General features: G+C 42.7%; 1 pseudogene across 1 annotated transcript; it reads right to left on the reverse strand.

The window, feature by feature from the left end:
- Window positions 1–1,731: 1,731 nt before the first annotated feature.
- Window positions 1,732–2,306, reverse strand: LOC308253383 (synaptobrevin homolog YKT6-like; annotated as a pseudogene). The gene has a single exon. The product of its transcript is annotated as a synaptobrevin homolog YKT6-like (transcript).
- Between the last annotated feature and the right edge of the window lie 16,529 nt (window positions 2,307–18,835).

Below are 18,835 nucleotides of genomic sequence, written 5' to 3' on the forward strand. Positions count from 1 at the left end.
TGTGTCCAGCTTTAAAAAAAACTACATTTCCCGGCATTCTTTGTAGATAAGGATGGCTAATGGGATACAAATGGAAGTTGTTGACTGAGACATCTAAATAAAAACACTCCTAAAGGGGCTGACTCGGCAAGGCATCACGTACCATTTTGCTTTTCTTTTTCTTTTTTTAATTTCAAAAGACAACTTTATCCAGATAGGAACCTCTCAAGCAACACAAGAAAAGTTAGGCAGTGATTATTAAAATACACTCTTAGCCAGATCACATCAGAATGACATGAACTGGGAGCACATGGGCACAGGACCTCCGCCAGCCACACCCCGCTTCCCAAATCCACCTACGCCCAGGTCCTCCCCATCATCCATGACCCTATTGTCCTAAGTGGGGTCACAGCCACTTCAGGCCCCATGAATAGGATGGGCCTGCGCCCCAAGGCGGGGTCCAGCAGGAGGAGTCACACAGGCAGGCAGCTACCTTAGGGAGGCCAGCAATGCCCAGGAAAAAAGCAGCCGGCAGGTGAACCTGTTGGGGCAGGTGCTCAGAAGCTACACAGATCCCATTCTCTGGCCCAAGCGAGATTTGGGGCTGCTGGCACTTCCTGCTGGGTGAGTGGGACCTTCGGGCTGGGCAAGAACCAGCACCCAAGGAAGGACCCCCGGGTGAGACCACACTGGTTGACGCCACCCCAGCAAGGGCACCTCGTCCGCAGGTGGCATGCAGAGCAAGGAGGCAGTGTGGACAGGGCAGCACGACCCAGGACCAGGCAGGCCGAGGGGCCGGGACCTACTGGGCCATCACCTGGGCTGCTATGCGGCCTGGTTTCCTGCTGCTGAGGGTCAGGAGGGATGGGAAAGGGGGGGGGCTAAGGGTCAGGAGGGATGGGGGGACTGAGGGTCAGGAGGGATGGGGGAGGGGGAGCCTAAGGGTCAGGAGGGATGGGGGGGCTGAGGGTCAGGAGGGATGGGGGGCTGCCACATTCAGAAAAGTGGGGTGCTGGGTCCTTGGTTGGCTGGCACCTGCTCTTGATGCCCCATAACAGTGGCCATGGGAAGGCCACTTGCTAAGACACACAGGCCCAGGTGGTTGCCAAAACAGTTTTGCTGCCAGAGGCACATGTCTGGGATCCAGGTTCAAGGCCAAACTGCAGGTCAGGCAGGTGCCCCGCCCCCTCCAACACCTCCAAGGCATCTTAGTGGAAGTCATTTTCAGCAGAAATGCAAACCGTGTCTCAGAACTTGTGGATCCCAGGGGCTGTCTCCTCATGGCCCTGCTTGCCCCTCATCCCGAGACACTGGGCGGCTTTCCCAGGAGAACCCAGTGTGCGCTCCGCCACCCCTTGGCCTGTGGATTGAGAACCCCCGTCACTGAAGCATTAACACAGTTAATGTACAAGTAAAACCCAAAGGCTGCTGAGGACCAACACAGAGCTGGCTCTAACCCGGGGCATCTCGGGTTAGACAAGAGCCGTTTGGCATCTGCAGGAGTCATGGAGTGTTTCCGGTGTCATTTGGCCCAAAAATACCTCTGAGGGCCTCAAATTATCTTTTCAAAAATGACCAGAAACATGAATTTGGACATTCCCCACCCCAGGTCCCTCCCGCTGCCTCGGTGCTTCCAGGAGCTCCAGTGATCCGTGACGATGCTCTGGTCTGGCCGGGGCCCAGGCGTCTCTGGAAGCCGCGGTTCTGATGGAACGACCGGGACCGCAGCAAGGGCGCCTCTGCGGACCACGGTCACATGGCTGCACAGCACGAATCTTGCTTCCGGGCTGTTTTGCAGAAGGCTTTAGAGAGAATTCCCAGCACTTCGGATTTGGACCCCAGGTCGTCTATCTTCTCGCCTCGTCCTAACAGGGACTCCACGGTGCTGTGCCGAATGATCTTGGTCTCATCAAGTCCAGCCTGCACTTTCCTCACCGGGTCAGCTTCTCGGGGATTCTGGTAGGTACTAAGGTAGCCATCCAGGGCTGTGTCGTGGACGGTAGCAGGGGATCCGACTGGCCCGCCGATCCTGTCCACCTGCTTGGAGAAGTCGTCCAGCACCTTCTCCGGCAGGTGAAAGCCACCCGGGACGCGTACTCGCTGTCAGCAATGACCACTCGGGCAAGACTGTTGTTCCGTGTCTTGTTCCTTGACGGAAGCTCTACTGCCTTTGGCCGAGAGCTCCACAATCACTGGCTGGGGAAGGTCATGAATTCCGGAACACTGGTCCTCCGGAAGAAGCTGCAGGACGACACGTCGTAGGCAGCGCTGAGCAGCACCGCCTTGGGGTCACCTTTGCAGAGGACGCTCAGGCTGAACAGCTTCATGGCACCACCAGGGCCGCCCACCCCTCAAGACCGCGGGCTGCTGACGGGTCCGACGCCGCCTGCTTTTCTATCTTCCTTTATTGTCTCCCTGGAACTTGGGCCTGACAGCTTGGGCTCCAGTGGCCATCTCTGACCACAAGGTAATCTTGAACATAGAAGCAAGATAGTTTCTGGGTCTCTGCTGATTGTGGAGCTACTGCCCAGGTAACTTGTAGGCTTCTTTAAAGTGAAATAAAAATGAACCTCAATATTGTAAAACTACTGATATTTGGATTTTGTGATTTATGCTGTCAAACTTAATCTAACTGATAGATCATTTGTGTGGTAATCAGACATGACAGTGAATCCAAGAAAGAGACTATAGGGGGGCACAGAATGAAGAAAGCAAGTTAGGCTGATGCATAAAGGAGCAAAATATTCTTTCATATATCACCAGGGAAAATGTCCATGTTTCTTGCAATGTCTTGAACTAGCAGTGCAGCAGCCAAAGTACATCATCTCAAGTGCCTCCCCTTGGGACTCTGTTAGCAATTGAGCATCTTTGAATCACAAGGGAACGTTAATCTCATGTACAAAAATAGTACTCATTGTGATTAAGATCTAACAACTGTAATTGAATAATTGCAAAGTTTAAAATAGTTCAGGCAATTAAGAAAGCACAAGTGTCTCAGCTACATGAGGTGCACACCCATTCTCTACAAAGTTCCCAGAAAAATAATTAAATATATATATATGAGCCTCATGTTATTCTCAGCTGCTACTAATTCTAGAATTCTGTCTCCAGGTTGCCTGACCACGGGCATAAATGAGGGCTGAGATCCAGCCTGAGTTTAGCTCCCAAACCCTACCCCAAACCAGGCCGGGTCAGCTTGGAAGCAGTGGCACATTTTGCAATTTGTTCACCTATAACATCCTTCAGCACTTGACACAGAGATGCTTGATCTGCTAGCTGGTTCCCTGGTAGGTCCCACCTTTTTCTTTTCCTTTGAAAACCATATTGATTTATATTGCGTTCAAGAAGTTGAGGAATAAGAAAGCATATTGGGAATCCCTCCAATCAGCAGAGAAGACAGATGAAGCACTTTGAGGGATTAGTATACAGAAAGTTATTACAAGCCGACAAATATGGGGTAACCCACAGCAAAGCCATAGCCACTAAGTAACTATAACCTCAAACGACAAAAAACACCTTACTTCCTACCAAACCTAAGAAAATGATGTATCCAAAAGCAGAAATTTTAAGAAGTTTCTTTAGTGCTTCTGTTGCTCTCTAGCAACCCCTTGTGGTACTTGAAACAATCTGCAGTCTGGTGCTGCTATTCCAGGCCCCCTCTTAGTTGCAACAGATTAGAACTATAAAAAACTGATACCTTGAATCTATTAGAAACCCTGTGCTAAACACAAGACTCTTATAGACCTTGCAAAAACTTTTTACCAAAATAAATATAGCAATGAGTTCATTTCCTGCACACCAGTGAAACTCAATTCTTTAAGACAACCAATTTGGTTAAAAAAAATTATATATATATATATATATATATATATATATATATATATATATATATATTATAAAAAATATATATATAATATAAAATATATATATAATCTCTCTCTCTCTCTCTCTCTCTCTCTCTCTCTCTCTCTCTCTCTCTCTTCATCCATCATTTAATAAGATTATGCTATGTGCCAGCCCTATGATTGTGGCTCAGGTAAATAGATGGACATAGTTTTGTAGGACAGACAACTAGAAGATAGGCAGGGGTCAAATCATTAAATATCTTTATATTCTGTTGAAAAATTTGAAGGAGGTAGGGAGGCATGAAACATATAAACAAGGAAGTGGTTTAATCAAATCTGTGTCATTTACCAAAAGTGATTCTGGAAACAGGGTGAAGGTGGGATGGGTGTGGGCATATGGCAGAATGATGGATTAGGAGACTGAGAATTCAGGTTAAGACAGGCTGACCCAAAGCAAGCAGGCATAAACGAAAAAGGTGCAAACTGAAGAGAAATTTGGGAGTAGATTTGAAAGACATAGTGCATGGGTCAGGTTTCTCCCTAAAGCAGCCAAGTGGCTGGTAGTGTCAATAGCTGGTGTGGCAAACACAGAAGGCTTGGAGTAAGTAAGCTGAGGGGTGTGAGGACTGGAAGAGGGTGGATTTGATTAGAAATTTAAATGGTCTTGTGGAAAGAGCTTTTCATCTGGAGTCAGGCTCATGCCCTGTTGCCACTTTGTTCTAACTGAATTTTATTAGACTACTAGAGGCCCGGTGCATGAAAATTCATGCACTGGAGGGGGGGTCCCTCAGCCTGGCCTGCCCCCTCTCACATTCTGGGAGACCTCAGGGGCGGGAGGCAACCCGGAGATCAGGGGAAGGCAACACCCCCATCACACCTCTGCTGCTGCCCCTGCTGGCAGTGCAAGCCTCGGCCGGCCCTGGTTACCTGGTTACCATCCGAGGCTTGCCTGCGCCTCGGGCCAGCCCTAGGCGGCTGGGCAGCTGCCATCCAAGGCTTGCCTATGTCTCTGGCCGACCCTGGGCGGCTGGGGGTGCTGGGGGTGCTGAGGGGACTGGGGGACTCCAGAGGCAGGTGTGGAGTGGCCAGATCCGCCTGGGGGCGGGCCCGGCTGTGCTGCACACCTGTTGCCCCAGCAGGGCTGAGGGGGCTCGGCACCACCATCTTGTGGCTGTGGACGCTGCCATCTTTTGTGAGGGTGTGATGGTCAATTAGCATATTCCCTTTTTATTAGATAGGATATTCATCTATTTGTATTCATTAATCACAGGGTCCAACTAATGTCCAAAGTTGTTTGCATCTTCCCTGCAATCAGCTTTCTCAGGTGTGCAAAAATCATATTACAAACTCCCCATGTGACCCTGAATGCCATGCCATGGTGTGCCCCCCTCTTCTCAGGAAATGTAAGTAACAAAAATCTCCTTTCATTGGCATTGACCTCTTCATGCTGTCACTCAGTCACCTTTATAAATTAAGAGCACCAGTCATACCTCCTCCTTTATAATTCTGAACATGTTACTGCTTTATGTTGCTCATCTAAATTATAAGAAAAAAAGAATAATAATAGGAGTTACTTCATGTGATTGTATGAGGCTTATTTAATATAACAGCCTTTGCACATTATAAGCATGTTTGTTATTATCATTAGCCCTGAAGAATCTAATCTGCCAACAAAATCAACTTCTAATTTTTTTTTGACAATATGGTCAATGAATCATATACATTGAGCATCATCCCTGTTCATAGTGCAGGTAAATTCATGTGATCTGACCAAAGCAAGAGATATAGAGCTACAAGGAGCTAGGTTAGTTGGTCTTATCTAATGCAATACCATATTTTTAAAAATCTGCATTTGAAAAAGAAAAATCAGTAAAAAGAACTCTCCTACAGTATCCTATCTAATAAAAGAGTAATATGCAAATTGACCATACCTCTGCTACACCCACAAGCCACACCCACCAGCCAATAAGGAGCAAGTATGCAAATTAACCCAACCAAGATGGCTGTGGCCATGGAGAGAGGAGGAGGCTTGGGTTTCCCCGGCAATGGAGGAAGCCAAGCTTTCCGCACACCCTGGCCTGCCTTGGCCTCCACTCAAGGCTACAATGTCTCAATTATAGAAGATAAATAAATCCCAACAAAAATGGTTGCGGCCATGGAGCGAGCAGGAGGCTTGGCTCCACTCAAGGCTACAAATTTTCAATTATAGAAGATAAATAAATCCCAGATACCAGGGCCTCTGCTTGGGTCGATGGGGGGCGTGGCCAGCCTGCAAACCACCACAGGCCCCTCACCCAGGCTGCCCCACACCCCAAGAGAACCCCCACCCTGATCCGGGACACCCTGCAGGGCAAGCCAGCTGGCCCCCCGTGCACCAGGCCTCTATCCTATCTAATCCTCCTATCTAATAAAAGAATAATATGCAAATTGACCATCACTCCAACACACAAGATGGCTGCCCCCATGTGGTCAAAGATGACTGACCCCATGTGGACACAAGATGGCCACCACAAGATGGCCATCAGAGAAGGGCAGTTGTGGGCGATCAGGCCAGCAGGGGAGGGCAGTTGGGAGGGACCAGGCCGGCAGAGGAGGGAAGTTGGGGGTGACCAGGCCTGCAGGGAAGGGCAGTTGGGGGGGACCCAGGCCTGCAGGGGAGAGCAGTTAAGGGTGACCAGGCCTGCAGGGGAGGGCAGTTAGGGGTGACCAGGCTGGCAGGGGAGCAGTTAGGCATCAATCAGGCTGTCAGGGTAGTGGTTAGGGGGTGATTGGGCTGGCAGGCAGAAGTGGTTAGGGGCAATCAGGAGGGCAGGCAGGCAAGCAGTTGGGAGTCAGCAATCCTGGATTGTGAGAGGGATGTCCGACTGCCCATTTAGGCCCGATCCTGGATCAGTCGGACATCCCTCGAGGGGTCCCAGATTGCAGAGGGTGCAGGCTGGGCTGAGGGACACACCCCTCTGTGCACGAATTTCATGCACCGGGTCTCTAGTTTAAAAATAACCTGCATTTATGATCATTCTAGCCAGAACTTTTCAGGAGTTCAACTAAACAAAACTTGATCATTAAGTTTTTTTGTGCGTTTTTGTGTTTTTGTTAGCCCTCACCAGAGGATATTTTCCCATTGATTTTTAGAGAGAGTGGAAAGAGGGGGTGAGACAGAGAAACATTGATTGGCTGCCTCTTGCATGTGTACTGACCAGGGCTGGGGATCAAGCCGCAATCATTATGTGCCCTTGACCAGAAATGAACCCGAGACCCTTCGGTCCGTGGTCTGATGCTCTATCCACTGAGCCAAACTGGCTAGGGCTTGACCATTAAGTTAAGTCCAGTTGCTAGTTTATAAAAATTTCCCACCAGATTCTTGTTTATTGTTCTAAACACAATGTTCTGGCAATAAAAATGGAATAAATGATGTTTTGGGAAGGAAAAGAAGACAATCTGGGGTGGGAGGGGATAGAAGACAAATGGCTTTTTCCAGCAGCAAAATGGTATTATTGTTATTCCAAGAAATAACAGTTTCCACAGAGAGCCCTCCATAGAGTCAAGATGCTAACAAGAAAAGGCTTGTCCAAAGCCAGTCAGAGTGTCAGAATCAAGATGGTGACTCTTTAAAGGAACTCCTGTGGAAAGAGCCTAGATTTCCTGGAGCATTTAATGCTAACTTCACTTGGTTCAGAGTAAGAGCAGGTGACAGCAGGACCATGATCAGGGTGAGGCAAGTGAGGTGCCTAGGGTATAAAATTTAAGGTGACAGAGACAGAGAAGCATAGATCAGACCATCAAACCTCAGAGGGAAGCTAGGGGAGGGTGGGGTAAGGGGGACAGATCAACCAAAGGACTTGTATGCATGCATATAAGCCTAACCAATGGACACAGACACCAGGGGGGTGAGGGCATGGGGGGGGGGGTGGAGGGGCAATGGGGAGATAAGGACACATATGTAATACCTTAATCAATAAAGAAAAAATTTAATAAAAAAATAAAAGAATAAAAATAAAATTTAAGGTGACATTCAGGATTCTCAACTCTATGCATATCCCCTGGTCCCCACCCTACAGTACAGCTACAGGGATAAAGAATGGGTAGTTACAGAGTAATCACAGGTATGTAAAATACAGCATAGGGAATACAGTCAGTAATATCGTCGTAATGATGTATGTGGCCAGGTGGGTACTTGAAATATTGAGGGGCGCACTCTGTAAAGTACATGATGGTCTAACCTATATGTTGTTCACCTCAAACTAATACAGAATAATTTTGAATGTAAACTGTGATTGAAAAATAAATACAAATTTAAAATAAAACATCACAACAATGATTTTTTTAAAAGAGCATTTCCATTCTAGCATCATTAACATAGAGAAGCGCTGTCAAGTGGCTCGCCCTCAGCTGCAGCATAATCATAATGCAGACTATTGTGAGCTGTTCTCCGCTCTGAAGCATGCCTCTGTGGATGGACTGGGTTCTTTGCCAAGTAGCCTCCATCCAAACCTAACCAGAGTTCTGAATTTGAAGAGGAATTGAGACTAAACAATGTTTGCTTATTCATACCAGAAGTGGAACAAATGCTCACTCTTAGTGAGGTAAAAGTATTTCTGAGAAGTTCACCTCAAGTTCGACAATTACACACGTGTATTTCACACAAAAATAGCCGCCACACAGGACCACCCATATTCTTAATTCCAATAGCGCTCAGGATCAGAAATTCCTTTTCCTCTGGCTCTTCCTCACTTTGCCTCATGCCAGGCTTGGACAGTTTGCTAGCAAAACTCTGTATTTTATTTAAAATAAGGAGTGAAATGCTTCCCATAAGTCTAAAAGAGATGTTATGATGGCAAATGAGTACATTCAACAGTGTTTGATTTTTCTAGATTCATGCGAGCTCTATTAAAACACTTTTCAGCAGTTTTCATACATGTCTCTGCTTAAAAAAAATAAATACAAATAAAAACTCCTGTAAATTCACTATTATGATAGTTGTCCCTTTTTTCACTAGAGAAGAGCATAGCTTTTATGTCATAGGCATTTTGGATTGACACACATAGGCAGGAGCTTGGGGTCAACATTGAGTCTGGCCTCAGATGTTGCTTTCTCAATTAGTCTGCTGTCCCCAAACCTCCCCCGCCCCCGCCAACTCCTTCTGTGTATGGGTAATTCATACAATTCTACAACAAATATTTACTGAGAACTTACTCTTATCCAGCCACTGTTCTAGGCACTAGGGATATATCATTGTCCAGAAATGGCAATGAGGCCAATGAAATAGGAATAGAATGAGCGAAGGGGAGAATGGAAGAAGGAGAAGTGACAGAGGCTGCATCTTGAAGGGCCATGAACGTTATTTTAAACACTTTATGTTTTACTCTAAGTAAATGGAGAGCCATTGCAGGATTTTAAGCAAAGGGGTGATCACGATCTGATTGCGTTTTCAAAGAATCACTCTGACTGCTGTATTGAAAATAGTCTGTTGTGGAGAAGGAAAGGAGCAAAACAAGGTAGACTTTTAGGAAGGTACTGAAGTAATTCAGGTAAAAGGTGATGATGGCTTGGTCCAGGGTGAGAGCAATGTAGGTACAGAGAAGTGGTCAGATTCTGAATATATTTGGGATATGCTTAAGTTGGAACCAAAGTCTTGCCGTATTACCTGCAGAGTGTGAAAGAGAGGAAGAGAACTGTCAAGGAGGACTCCAAGATATGTGGCATAAGCAATTGAAAGATTAGACTTACCATCAGCTGAGATGAGGAAGACTGAAGGTGGATTAAGTTAGAGTGGAAAAGTAGGAGTCAAGTCTTAAAGTTAAAAGGTCACAATTTGACATCCAAGTGAAGATATTGAGTCAGCATTTGGACATATCAATCTATAGTTCAGGAAAGAGGACTTGGATGGAAATACACATTTAGGAGTTGGCAGCATATAGATTGCATTTAAAGCCATCAGGTTAAATGAGAACAATCAAAAAATGAGGTTCAAAGACTTAGCCTTGGGCAACTCCAACAGAAATAGAAGTCAAAAGAAGAGAAGGATCCGCAAAGAGAGTGAGAAGAAGGAATCAGCAGTATCACTTAATGAATGCATTTGCAACAGCTGACACATACAAAAACATGAAACTAGTCAGTTAGATGCAGAGAGAGAGAGAGGAAATAAGTAGATAAGGGCTACTGCACATATGCAAGAATGTCATTAAGGAACTTGACTTTTTCTCCTCGACTATCATTTTTAGTTTGTGGTTTTTAATGCCATGGTCAAATATGGCTACTATGACTCCAGACAATGGCTTCAAGTTCCAGGTAGGAAGAAATGAGATGAACTAAGTAAGGAAGACAAAAACTTTCCCTCAAAGCTTTCCCTCTTTAATGCAATAGGGAAGCCCTTACCAGAAATTGCACCAATATCTCATTGGCCAGAATCATGTCACATGGCCAAATTCTAGCTGCAAGAGATTTTGAGTGTTTTGCTTTCCAACATTTGTACTAGAAAAAAAGTAATAAAATGATATTGAGAGAGGATGTTGAGTGGGCCAATCTATAATACCTGCTACAGAGAGTGAGGAATTATGCAGAGATAAAGATCTCATGGCTGTAGAAGTAGATGAGAAGTTGGAGCTCCTAAGGCAATTTCTCTCTGTTAAATGAATGTATCTTAATTAATGACCTTGTACCCATATCTAAGAATTATAACCAGACCACTGCCCCATTGCTTCTATTTGAACCTCATTTTACCTTTATTCCAGTCAATATCCAAGAAATTCACACATGGCCATCCTTTTTTTGATTCTCTATTGAACAAATACCATTCTCCTTTGAAATGGAATCAGCCAAGAGGTAGACTTCAAGAGCCAAACAACCTTTCAGCCCCGTCATCACATTTGGTTTATGGGAATGACTGGCTCTCCATAGGCTTTCAAAGAGATGTCCTATCTGTAGACTATAGTTATTAAATATTTATTAGCACACTTTATAAGGGAAAGGTCAATTCATGAATCCCGGCTTCTTGTTCTTTTGGCTTAGAATGCTCCTACCTTCTTCTCTGGCTGGAAAAAAAAATCCTTCAAATCCAGTTCAGATGCTCCTCTCCAATATCCCCTAGCTTGATTAAAAGATCTTTTCTCTGCACTCTGATAATACTTTGAATTATATAGCATACATTTATAGTATACAGCTAAAATTATGCTTAGAGGAAAACTTACAGCATTAAATTCTTATGTTAAAAAGTATTAAGGTCTCAAATAAATAATCTATGCTTCTACCTTAAGAAACTAGAAAAAAAGAATTAAACCTAAAGTAATCAGAAAAAAAGTAATAAAGATAAGAGTAGAAATCAACAAAATATATATGGGACAAACAATAGAGAATAGAAAAATAATAAAACCAAGAGCTGATCCTTTGAAACTATCACTAAAATTGATAGATCTGTGGTTAAAATCATCAGTAAAAAAGAGAAAACATACAAATTATCAATATCATGAATGAATGAGGAGACAACACTATAGATCTTACAATATTAAAAATAAGGAATGTTATCAACAACTATATTAATAAAGCCAATAAATTTTTTACTGATAAATTTATAACTCATATGTATAAATTCCTTCAAAAACACAAATTACCCAACTTACTCAGAAATAAATAGATAACCTGAAAAGACTTATTTCTATTGAGGACATTGAATTCATAATTTATAACTTTCCAACAAAGAAATTTCCAGGTTCAGGTGGCTTCAATTAGGTGAATTATATCAAACATTTAAGAAATAAATAATACTAATTCTATACAAACTCCTACAGAAAAGAGAAGAGGAGAAAACAAGCCCCAACTACTTCTACGAGGCCATTATACCCTGATACCAAACCAAGGGAAAGTCATGACAAGAATAGAAAATTATACAGGTGAATATTCATCATGAACATAGCTTTCAAAATCCTTTAAAAAAATTAGCTAGTTAAATCCACCAATATATAAAAAAGGATAATAAATCATAACTAAGATGATTTTAAGCTAGGCAATTACCTAGTTTTTTTAAATAAGTCAGTATATTTCACCATATTAACAAAAAAGCTATCTGATAATTTCAATAGATGTAGGAAAAGCTTTTTACAAAACCTAACATCTATTTCAGGTAAAAACTCTCACCAAAGTAGGAATAGAAGGAAACTTGCCTAATCTGTTAAAGGGTATCCATGAAAAACCTACAGCTAACATCATACTTCATGATGAAAGATTGAATATGTCCCTAAGATCAGGAACAAAGCAAAGATGTGACTTATACCATTTATATTTAGCTTTGTACTAGAATTCCTAGTCAGTGCAATAAGGTAACTTAAAAAAATAAAAGGCAACCTAATTGGGAAGGGAAAAGTAAAATTGCCTTTCATGTTCAGATAACATCATTGTCTATGTAAAAAAAAATCCTAAGCAATCAACAGGGTTGCAAAATATAAGGCCAATTGCATTTCCATATACTAACAACAAATATAAATGAAAGGATGCCATTTACAATAGCATAAAAAGTGAAATATTTAGAAATAAATTTTAAAAATATATGTAAGTACACTAAAATCTACAAAATATTACTGAGATAAAATAAAGAAGACCTAAGTAAATGAAGAGACATACCATGTCCATGGATTGAAAGACTCAATATTGTTAAGGTGTCCAGAGCATAAGTTCTGCAACATAAGAAAATTTCAAGTATCTACTGTATCACGTCTTATTAACATCCATTAGTCAAAGGGAATCACATGGCCAAATCCAATATCAATGGGTGAGAATGTCTGCTTACCATATAAAAATGAGGGAGAGGAATATGCTTCTGAAATATAATTCAATTTCTCACAAGGTTCATTGAACATTAGTTATATTAGTATCCCTAGAACTTAACATAATGCATGCAAATGGTTGTTGAATGATGACTAAATAAAAGTATTTTTTTAAAGTATGTCCAGTCCTAGCCTGTTTGGCTCAGACCTGCAGACTGAAGGGTCCCAGGTTTGATTCTGGTCAAGGGCATGTACCTCAGTTGCAGGCTCCTCCCTAGCCTGGGCCCTGTTCAGGGCTCACACAGAAGGCAGCCAATCAATGTGTTTCTCTCACATTGATATTTCTCTCTGTTTCCCTCTCTCTTCTACTCTCTAAAAGTCAATGGAAAAATATCCTCGGGTGAGGGTTTTTTAAAAAAAGTATGTCCAAACATCTCCTCATGTTTCAATTTGGAAAGATCTTTGTTTCAAAAATAACTGAAGTGTCACAATCTTACCCTATGATGATGATGTTACCTCAGTATCCACATCCCTGAGATTCTACAATAATTACAGTCTCGTGCTAGGAACAAAAGGAGTTATGATAGGAGTTCAAGGACAGCACCAAAATACTTACCAGTACATCATTCTTGCTAGAAGTGGAAAATTGCCATTTTTTTCTTTCTATTTCGTTGTAGAGTTGAGGTGTAATGTTAGATTGAACATATAAACAGTAGGAAATAACCTTAATTAATTATTGTCTCATAACTTCCGTTATATACCTACTCTGTAGAGTTCATTCTTCCTGACCTTTTTGATGAAATTTAGAATATACTCACTCACATTTCTTGCTTTGCATCAATAATAAAATGTTCACTATTTCCTCCAATATAGTAACTATAAACTCTGAACTTCATGTGAAATTTTAATTTCTATTTCCCCACCTTTGACCTATTGAAGAAGAAAAGGCTGCAGTTGTAAATATGGTCAATTTCTTCCCTATTTTCCACAACTATAGCTTTTTTCCCCTACTACTTTCCACTTAGTTTGTTGCCATTGGTCCCTCCAGGGTTAAGGGGGTGTGATATGGGGAAGAAGTAAAAAGATAAAAGACTTGACTGGTACTCTCTTGAGTTAATGTCAAGAACTGTTAAGGAACTGAGGATTTTTCCTACTTGTAAGGTAATGAGTTAGCCTGCCATAGGTTCATGGATGCTGTCAGAAGACACAATCTCCTGAGTCAGGAAGAAAGGACTTTACTACTCATGATACAGTGAAAGCATGATTTTATATTTATGTCAGTTCTCTCTGTCCCCTAAGCTCTGTGTGGGCCATGCAAAGTGGCCTGGGTGGAAGCTACACATACTCTGGGTCTGTGTCACAGCTGAAGAAACCTAAGTAAGGAGCCCCCATCTATCTATATATATAAAAGCCTAATATGCAAAGTATCCCCTGGGAAGTTTGACAGACCGGGAGTTCGATTGCTCACTATGACATGCGCTGACCACCAGGGGGTGGCATGGAATGAAGGAAGGCCCTGCCGGCAGCCAGCAGCTGCTAGGAAACCTACCCGTGCATGAATTTGGTGCACTGGGCCTCTAGTCTTCTATAATAGCCTACAAGCAAATCTGACCAACCTTTGTTTCAGAAGGAGACATTGTCTTTGTTACACTGGCCATCAACCAAATATGCCCTCTGCTCGAGAGAGAGACTGTCTCTATCCTCCATGATGTAGAGATCTTGCCTGTTGTTTTAATTTCTGAATATCAGAATCTAAAACAGTGTCTCACTAAAAAACGTTGAAATATAGAAGGATGGAAGTTGGGGAGAATGTACATGAAGGTGGCCATGGAAGTGTCTAGAATCAAGAAAGGACAGAGAGCCCAGGAAGCAGGACCACCAGGTCGGACTACCCCAGCCTTAGCTCCTCATTCTCAAACGTGTCCTCTAGTTGCAGAAAAGCATTAGTGTTATCAGGAGGCTCCCATAAGTTATACTCCATGTCCCACCCTTTTGACTTTTGTTGCTCCCAAGTCAGGACCGTGGCATCCTCCACCTACCACAATTTTTGCTCTATGCTGCTCTGCTCTGTGACGTAATGCTCCCTGCCGGTGATTAGCTGGCTGGAATCAACTCTGCCAGCTGCCTCATTTAGGCTCTAGCATTTTAGAGATCAAGTACACAAAGGAGAGGCTGTTCTCTAATAAATATTTGTTGAAGGAATTCATTAAAAAATGACTTTCTGTGGCGGGATCACTGCATCGTGTTCTCATGCATTTTCTCCATTTAGGAAACCAAACCCCAGCCTTCCAAGGGAGAAAGAGAGGATGTCTAATCATCTCAGGCTAATGAAAGATGCATCCACCCTGCAGTTGTCTTCAGGCAGCAGATATTACCTGCCGCCTCGCAGGATAGCAAGCTGAAGAAAATGAGAAATGTAATGGGATATTCAGGACGGGGAAGAAAACGGTTTTCTTCATTGCGAAGAGTTACTTAATTCCTAATCAAGTCTCCAACTTTGACCAACCAAACGTTGTGCAGCTTCAGCACCGCGCAGAGAATACTGGCTCCGGTTCTGCGTGGAGCAGTCAGCGTGAAATGTAATGCAATTCAAAATAGACAGGATACACATGCTCCAGAGGGAAGTCATTAATACCCATGAATAATGATAAAGCAAAATGCCATCTGCCAGGATAATGTGGCAAATCTTTTTAAAATTCCAATTAGCCTATAAACCACGAACAGCGAGCAACTATGCTCCCCCTGCCATGCGAGACAATGTGTCCTTGATGTCTCCATCGCTTCATATGGAGACGAAAACGTGAGTGATGGAAACATTACCCATGTGTGTATACATTTTGGAGGATGCATTCATTATTCTTCAGGACACAGGTGCTGGTTATGTAACCGGGTGGAACAGAATGTTACAATCTGCTAATTAAGGCCACATATGTATTTTCATATATATTTTAATTGCGGGGGGGTGAAAAAAATGTGTCTGTTATAAACACAGTATATTAATTTCACTGTAACAATGTGGTTCCTTTTCATTCTTTTATGTATTTGGAGTCAGAGATAATGAAGCATTTCTATCGCTCTGTTATCCCGGGGAAAATTGCCTGGCTTATGATGGATTCCAGGATTCAAGCCATTTTCCTGAACTGCATTTGACGAAGCACATAACTATTAAAATCATAATGTCCATTATTAGAACTGTTGTGGTATAGCCTGCAAAGAAATTGTCCTTATAACAAATGCATAAAATGGTTCTACAAGCCAACTAGTCCATCACTTGTCTCTTGAAATATCTCAAGAAGCAAAGCAACCTATTTCTGAGCACTGACATCTCCCACGAGCTCTTGCTTCTGCCTGGCTAAGCCTCGTACATAAAGAGCACTGTTTGGAGTTTCTGATCCCACTGCCCTCATTAGTCAGTCGCATGCTTTTCAGACATCACTTGGTTTCATCTATAAATATCTTCCCAGCTTCAAAGCGCTATTGTAAAAATCAAAATAAGTCCATGTGAAAAGTATCTTTGAAAAAGCTTTAAAACCCTCCCGTGGTAAAAGTCACTTTTTATTATCATGATGAGATAAAGGAGGCAGGATCATCCATATTATATTAAGTGGTAAAATTATACTTTAAAAAGAAGAACAAAAAGATCTCTCCCCAGGCTTGGAGCACAGATTTGATGCTAGATTAGGCCACTATTGTTTAAGCAGCAGGGCGATCTGTCTCCTTCCCAGGATAATGCGGCAAATCTTTAATAATAATAATGAGGCCAAGCCAGTACCCCGCCTTCTGCAGCTCCTTCCAGCTTTAACTCCAAGGAGATGCACTTGAATCCACAGGCTACTTGAACTTGGGTAACAGGAGTTAGGTTGGAATTGGGTGTTACATTCCAATTATTAACAACACTAGAGGCCCAATGCATGAAATCCGTGCAAGAGTAGGCCTTTGCAGCCCCAGCTTCGTCCAGAAGGTCGTCTGGAAGGTCATCCGGATGGTAGTTCTGCTGTTCGGCCGTTCAGTTGATTTGCATAATATGCTTTTATTATTATAGATAACCAATTTCCATTATCCAGATGTTGAAAAGGGTGAGTTTTTTTATTTTTTTAAAAAAAATCCTAAAGTCCTTTGATTCGGCATGCTTCAGAATGCAAAAACCCGCATGCTCCGGCACTTACCACATCACAGTGAGCAGTGTGAGGCAGGGAAGCCCAGAGCTGCCAGTGAGCTGCCGAGCAGGTGATTCCCGTGCAGACCGTCAAGAATTTACTGCACCGGTCACATCTGAAGACTTGGGCTCAGTAATTTATGTCTGCACACCCTTGGGCCTCGTGATTTTATTTCTAGGAACTATCCTAACAAAACACTACTCCAGCCCAGCAGGCATGGCTCAGTGGTTGAGTGTCAACCTATGAACCAGGATTCAGTTTGATTCCAGGTTGCAGACTTGATCCCCAGTGGGAGGCATGTAGGAGGCGACCGATCAATGATTCTCTCTCATCATTGATGTTTATCTCTCTCTCCCCCTCTCCCTTCCTCTCTAAAGTCAATAAAAATATATTTTTTAAAAGCACTACTCCATGTGCACTTTAATAGCAAAGAACTGGAAAATATAAATGCATTTAATAGAAACATGAGGGCATAAATTTACATAGTGGGATACTAAGCAGTGGGATACTATATATATATACACTATATATACTTCTCACAGAGACCTTTAAATATAGCATTAACATTACAAAGCACTGTGGACTCTGGAGATAATGATGACTTATCAATTGTAGCAAATGTGCCCCTCTGTAGGGGATAGTGAGAAGGGGGAGGCTGTGCCTGTGTGGAGGGCAGGGGCTGTGCCTTCCTCTCAATTTTGCTGTGAACCGAAAACTGCTCTAAAAAATAGTCTACAGTATCTTTAAAAAGAAAAGAAAACATATCACAAAGCGTTATCTAACGTACAATCCCATCTAGGTTAAATATAAAGCAAAAATAGCTTTATAACACTTCCCAGCTGTTGCATGTTTTACAAATTAAAGGGAAGACCTTACACCAGCAACAACAACAATAAAAAATTACAACTGACTTCATTGTGGCGGTTGGAACCGAACCCGCAGTGTCTCTGAGGAATGTGTGGGTGTGTGTATCAGCAGATGCACAAAAAGGGGGCTGCAAGGATACAAAAACACTCAGCAAGTGACACGGTCCTGGCTCTGGGAAACGGGACAGGGAAGATGTGGTGGAAAAAAACTTTAACTCTGTACTTTATGCATTTGTCATGTTTGAAGGCTGTCCACAGTGAATGCAGTCCTGTACTCTTTACATTGCACAGGAAAACATCACACACTCATGTGCTATAATACACACAGAACAGACTGGTGATTGCCAGAGGGGAGGGGACGGGGGGACTGGGTGAAAGAGGTGAGGGGATGGAGAAGTACAAATTGGTAGTCACAAAACAGTCATAGGATGTAAAACATAGCATGGAAAATATAGTCAATAATATCGTAATAAGTATGCATGGTGCCAGATGGGTACTGGAAATATCAGGGGGGGGACACTTTTAAAGTAATGATTGTCACCTGGCCGCCGTGGCTCAGTGATTGGGTGTCAATCTATGAACCTGGAGGTCACGGTTTGATTCCCCATCAGGGCACATGCCCAGGTTACGGGCTTGATCCCAGTGGGGGGCATGAGGAGGCAGTAGATCAATGATTCCCTCTTATCACTGATGTTTCTATCTTTCTCTCCCTCTCCCTTTCTCTCTGAAATCAATAAAAATATATTTTTTAAAAAAGGTATATGATTGTCTAACTACTATGCTGTAGACCTGAAATCAATACAAAATAATATTGACAGTAAACTGTAATTGAAAAATAAAAATAAAAAAATTTAAAAACAATAATATGCTATTATAACAAATAAACAAACAAAAATAGGCTCAAAAGCCCCAGCCGGTTTGGCTCAGTGGATAAAGCCTTGGCCTGCAGACTGAAGGTTCCAAGGTTTGATTCCGGTCAAAGGCACATGCCCAGGTTGCAGACTTGATCCCTAGGAGTGGGTGTGCAGGAGGCAGCCAATCAATGATTCTCTCTCATCATTGATGGTCTCTCTCTCTTTCCCTCTCCCATCCTCTCTGAAATCAATAAAAATATATTTTAAAAAAACAGGCTCAAAGATTAGCCAAGTGCCAATCATCTTAAAGTCAAATGCTGAGCCTGAGAACTGACTAGCTTACATAGTGTTTACATCTTAAATTTCCTATTGGTTTCA

The sequence above is a fragment of the Plecotus auritus genome (assembly GCF_963455305.1).
Source record: "Plecotus auritus genome assembly, chromosome: 1".
In the NCBI taxonomy this organism is placed as follows: Eukaryota; Metazoa; Chordata; class Mammalia; order Chiroptera; family Vespertilionidae; genus Plecotus; species Plecotus auritus.